This window comes from Rhipicephalus microplus, chromosome 6 (assembly GCF_043290135.1).
Source record: "Rhipicephalus microplus isolate Deutch F79 chromosome 6, USDA_Rmic, whole genome shotgun sequence".
Lineage (NCBI taxonomy): Eukaryota > Metazoa > Arthropoda > Arachnida > Ixodida > Ixodidae > Rhipicephalus > Rhipicephalus microplus.
Genome location: NC_134705.1, coordinates 85405580 through 85411579, shown reverse-complemented (window position 1 = coordinate 85411579; position 6000 = coordinate 85405580). Strand labels below are relative to the sequence as shown.

General features: G+C 53.4%; 3 pseudogenes; all 3 read right to left on the bottom strand.

Annotated features, from left to right (window-relative positions):
- Nucleotides 1-686: 686 nt before the first annotated feature.
- Nucleotides 687-861, bottom strand: LOC142766416 (U2 spliceosomal RNA; annotated as a pseudogene).
- A 3081-nt stretch (nucleotides 862-3942) lies between these two features.
- On the bottom strand, nucleotides 3943-4117 carry LOC142766414 (U2 spliceosomal RNA; annotated as a pseudogene).
- A 778-nt stretch (nucleotides 4118-4895) lies between these two features.
- On the bottom strand, nucleotides 4896-5067 carry LOC142766224 (U2 spliceosomal RNA; annotated as a pseudogene).
- Nucleotides 5068-6000: the final 933 nt, after the last annotated feature.

Sequence of the window (6000 nt, the reverse complement as noted above, 5' to 3'; positions counted from 1 at the left end):
GGGCTTTGCCGCTCCACCGTACAGCAGGTGTGTGCGGAGTGGGTCGTGTGGCGTTCTTTGCGATTTTAATTTGTGATGGGGAATAGTGTAGATGCGTAGACGTGGCGAGAGCACGCGTCTTCAGGTTCAGACGCCGCGTGAAGATGTGAAATAAAAATGCCTTCGCTTGCCACTGCAACTGTAAACAGAAACACCAACCAAACCCCATTTTCTAGAGGCTTTTTTATTTTTCGTTGCGAAACGGGTGAATTCGAAAAGCGGAAATAGCTTGGCACATACATACACACTTCTACACACATACATACATACACATCGCACATGCATACACATCGTATACACACTTCTAGCTTTCCTCCGAAACAGTAATGATAATTTCCTCAATAGTTTTATTGATATGAGTAGGAATGTTAAAAAAAATAAGAAACTTGAGTATGTACGTGTGAACATAACAAAATAAAAGAGACCCTCCATATATGAAATACACACGGAAACATTTATTTTCCCAGAGCAATCGTAAGTGCAAACACAGCTAGCGCACTCCCTGCCCGCGAATACCGCGTCAGCCGGGGCGGCGTGCCGCCACCGTCTCGGACACTCGACGCACCCACGCCGTTTACCCCGGTATCATGGGTAAATCCGAACACTCCTTCTATCATTGAATTTATTGTCGAACTCACCCCGCAGGGGGTGAGTGGGCCGATCCCGGAGGTAGTGCAATACCGGGCCAACCCGTGGCGGAGGTGAAGCAAGCTTCAAGCACTCCGCCGCATCACAAAAATAAGTTTAATATCTTGGATCCAAATAGGATCCGTATCAGATATTAAGCTGATAAGAACAGAGTGAGGTTGTCAAAAGAGGCAGCACACAAGAGAGGAAGTAGAAGTCTCGGCCTTGCTGGCCCGACCAAAGGCCGCCCGGACCTCCGGGACCACCGGGCCTGACCAAGGGTGCGGCGCCCTACCGGCTGCCCCAGCGTCCACCCTTTCTCACCAAAGGGCTTGGCCAGTCGCCATGGCTTAGAGCCATGGTGGAGCTGCATTGGAGCAGGCCGGCAGAGCAGGGGCTGGGCTGCACGTCCACCCAGGGCCGGGGTACCCTGGGCTTAGTCGGGAAGGCCGCCTTGGGCGACCACCCGCCAGCTAAGCAAGCGACCCCAGAGCTTATAGCTCAATACAGCGGTGATAGCGGGGTGAGCCTTTTGCCCACCGCGGAGCGTCACTCCCCTGCTGCCGCACCCCGAAGAGAGGCCGCAAGTGGATCCCGCAGGCATAACACCTTCGCGGGTCCAAAGACCCCAGACAGTCCTGCTGGAGAGGCCAGGCGGTCAGGGGTGGGTTCAGACCCACGCCCTGACCTCAGGACAGGGGAAGAACGTATAAGTTGCGGTGCAACTGCCCAGTCAGCTCCCGAAGGAACCCGGTTTGGATGCACCGCAAGCGTAAGAAGGAAGCGGGAAAAGAGAAGCGAGAGGAGAAAGAAAAAAAAGAGTGAAAAGGGTTGTCCCCCCTCAAGGGGGGGCATCCAACCCCGGCCCAAAGGCCAAAAATGTAGTCCCGAGAGGTAGGACTACACTTTGATCTTAGCCAAAAGGCCGAGAAGCGATGCAATTCATTAGCACGTAATTAAAATCCATTCTTTCACACCTCGTACTTAGTTCTGGCCAAAAGCCGGGCAAACAGTAGCAAAGCAATTCCGACGTCCACCCATGCACAACCAGCATTGTGCACCGACAGCGGCAGCGCTGGCTTCACGGCATTGCTTTTATCCCCAGTCCGCTTGAAGTTTCTAGTTTCGCTTACAAACATGTTAAAACTGAAACCTTCTTTTTCCCAGAGGTCGAAGCCACGCGTGCTTGCTTGCATGCGTACTCTCTATGCGCCCATGACGTCACACCAAATGCTTGCCGGCGAACATTATCAGCCATGTCGCGAGGGATGCTACAGCACTTGTTTTAAAAACTGATGCATAGTGTACATGTCCAACTCGAGCACCAAAGTCTGGAAGGAAAAAAAAAAAAAAAAAAATGACTGCGCAAAATGTGAATACGTCACCCATCCAACATGGCTTCTACGCCGGCTGCCCAAGCAACGCCTCTGCAACGACGCCCACAATCATCGGCAAAAAGGTGGTGCCTTTGGCTGCTTCAGCACGCTCAACATATGCCTTGCAAGTTCCGACGTGGCGGAACACCGCACCGAGGTCGACGAAGGTCCTGCCGTGAAAGGCAGACCCGGGAATGCGTGCGAAACGTCTACCGCGTGGGTTGTGAAGCCGGTGAATGAAGGATCATGTGGCAGAGGGTGACGGAACGTGAGTGTGCGACTTGCCGCTGCGATGTCGTTCAAGCGTTCAACGGGCCGGCAGGTTCTGTCTGTCGTGGTCGAAAACGTCCGAGTCAAAGTTTTGCTGATTCCGAGGGGTAGGAGTGCTATGGTGGCGTGTACGAGGCGCTGGTGCGGCGCTCCGTCGATCGTGCCGGACGGACATGAGGCGGCCGAAGGCGGTCGTCAAGTGGTCGCGGAAATCAGTGGAGAAGTACTCGCCTGCGCTTTTCGTCGAAGACTCGCGACAGACGGTCTTCGGGAGACACGGGTGGTTGCACAAATGCGACCGTGCGTCAACGTGCAGCCATATTCGTGGATTATTTCGCCCCATTACGATAGCTTCGTCACTGCGCTCGCTGGTGTTGCTTGTTTTTGTTGACCTTCACTTGTGGCTCACACCCACTGTGGGGGATTGGCTGGTTTGTTGTTCTGCTTCTTCGACTTCTACATACTCGGCTTAGTGAAGCTGTGAGGAGTGACGAGTGGGTACGGAGGCAAAGCGCGCCCGGGGCGTGATCTCACGCGTCCTGGGGTCCACGTCGCTTCAGGTACGTGCGTGGTGCGTCCGTACGTCTAGTGCGCAATTTTCTTGGAACTTCCAGCAACTGGCAATTCCATTGAGGTGAGCGTGCGAGGATGTTCGTTGTAATTAACGAGAGCCAACGGTGGATGAGCTGGTATGAGATGGTGTTCAGAAATGAAGTGTTTGATCAACAAGGCGATGCCCGCCGTGGTGGTCTGATGGCCGTAAGGTACTCGGCTGCTGACCCGCAGGTGGTGGGATCGAATCCCGGCCGCGGCGGCTGCATTTCCCTGTGCTCAGATTAGGGTGCACGTGAAAGAACCCCAGGTGGTCGAAATTTTCCCATAATCATATGGTGGTTTTGGGACGTCAAACCCCAAAGGTCAGTGGACATAGGAAAAGCACATCGGGGCTTTGCCGCTCCACCGTACAGCAGGTGTGTGCGGAGTGGGTCGTGTGGCGTTCTTTGCGATTTTAATTTGTGATGGGGAATAGTGTAGATGCGTAGACGTGGCGAGAGCACGCGTCTTCAGGTTCAGACGCCGCGTGAAGATGTGAAATAAAAATGCCTTCGCTTGCCACTGCAACTGTAAACAGAAACACCAACCAAACCCCATTTTCTAGAGGCTTTTTTATTTTTCGTTGCGAAACGGGTGAATTCGAAAAGCGGAAATAGCTTGGCACATACATACACACTTCTACACACATACATACATACACATCGCACATGCATACACATCGTATACACACTTCTAGCTTTCCTCCGAAACAGTAATGATAATTTCCTCAATAGTTTTATTGATATGAGTAGGAATGTTAAAAAAAATAAGAAACTTGAGTATGTACGTGTGAACATAACAAAATAAAAGAGACCCTCCATATATGAAATACACACGGAAACATTTATTTTCCCAGAGCAATCGTAAGTGCAAACACAGCTAGCGCACTCCCTGCCCGCGAATACCGCGTCAGCCGGGGCGGCGTGCCGCCACCGTCTCGGACACTCGACGCACCCACGCCGTTTACCCCGGTATCATGGGTAAATCCGAACACTCCTTCTATCATTGAATTTATTGTCGAACTCACCCCGCAGGGGGTGAGTGGGCCGATCCCGGAGGTAGTGCAATACCGGGCCAACCCGTGGCGGAGGTGAAGCAAGCTTCAAGCACTCCGCCGCATCACAAAAATAAGTTTAATATCTTGGATCCAAATAGGATCCGTATCAGATATTAAGCTGATAAGAACAGAGTGAGGTTGTCAAAAGAGGCAGCACACAAGAGAGGAAGTAGAAGTCTCGGCCTTGCTGGCCCGATCAAAGGCCGCCCGGACCTCCGGGACCACCGGGCCTGACCAAGGGTGCGGCGCCCTACCGGCTGCCCCAGCGTCCACCCTTTCTCACCAAAGGGCTTGGCCAGTCGCCATGGCTTAGAGCCATGGTGGAGCTGCATTGGAGCAGGCCGGCAGAGCAGGGGCTGGGCTGCACGTCCACCCAGGGCCGGGGTACCCTGGGCTTAGTCGGGAAGGCCGCCTTGGGCGACCACCCGCCAGCTAAGCAAGCGACCCCAGAGCTTATAGCTCAATACAGCGGTGATAGCGGGGTGAGCCTTTTGCCCACCGCGGAGCGTCACTCCCCTGCTGCCGCACCCCGAAGAGAGGCCGCAAGTGGATCCCGCAGGCATAACACCTTCGCGGGTCCAAAGACCCCAGACAGTCCTGCTGGAGAGGCCAGGCGGTCAGGGGTGGGTTCAGACCCACGCCCTAACCTCAGGACAGGGGAAGAACGTATAAGTTGTGGTGCAACTGCCCAGTCAGCTCCCGAGGGAGCCCGGTTTGGATGCACCGCAAGCGTAAGAAGGAAGCGGGAAAAGAGAAGCGAGAGGAGAAAGAAAAAAAAGAGTGAAAAGGGTTGTCCCCCCTCAAGGGGGGGCATCCAACCCCGGCCCAAAGGCCAAAAATGTAGTCCCGAGAGGTAGGACTACACTTTGATCATGGGTAAATCCGAACACTCCTTCTATCATTGAATTTATTGTCGAACTCACCCCGCAGGGGGTGAGTGGGCCGATCCCGGAGGTAGTGCAATACCGGGCCAACCCGTGGCGGAGGTGAAGCAAGCTTCAAGCACTCCGCCGCATCACAAAAATAAGTTTAATATCTTGGATCCAAATAGGATCCGTATCAGATATTAAGCTGATAAGAACAGATACTACAACAAAGAGAAGTTTATTTAGACTCTCAACACATTCGGCAACAGAACAGAAATATTTACAAATACTCAGCCAGGAATTCGGCTGTAATGACACTCAAAACAGCACTTGACCCAATTTGGGCACAAGAAGAACACAGCTGTATTGTACAGTAAATCATATAATATACAAAAACCTATTTACATAAACAATGGATACAGTGAAATGAAAGCACATGATCTATTACGTATTTACATGCCGAAAGGAAACTTTATACAAAGATAAGCGGCACTCCCGCAAACAAACATAAACACTACGGGGGGGGGGGCGGTTAACAGGGGGGGGCCAGAAGAAACCTCGTGCATGGAGCACGCCTTAATATCAGTGTAACTACGACCGAGGGAAGGGCTACATGTCTGTGCTTGTGCTATAAGGGGGGGGGGGGTGGCCCCGCTTGGTTACAGAGTTGGGGGGGTAGTTAATAGGGGATTAGGGGGGACACTAATTTACCATTGCGCAGGAAGAAAAATCTGGTGTGCCAGCGCCGGAGGAAGGATTCCTCGCCACTAGCCTCCAACTCCTCCGAGAGGTGCGCCCACACCAATCGCTTGATTCGGCTCACTGTGGGGTACGCGGCTCTAACGGGCTTCCTCCTCGCTTCTGCTAGCGAACGGCGCTGCCATATCACAAAGAGAGTGAGGGCGAAGACCACTCGCGCGAAGGTGCCCTTGTTGCGTCTGTGGTTTGGCGGAGGGCGGATGCCGAAGCACTGCGCAATCATGCGCCATACGGGTCTCGCAGCAGGGCAGTTTAGGAGCGCGTGGTCTTGTGTTTCTGTCTCTCGGCAGTTCGGGCAGCGGGCGTCGGGAACGATACCGAAATGGTGTAACCTTTGCCTCGTGGGGAGGACGTTCCACGCCCGTTTCCAAAGGAAGTCTTGGACCTCGCGGGGGGTGTCTCGACTGAACGT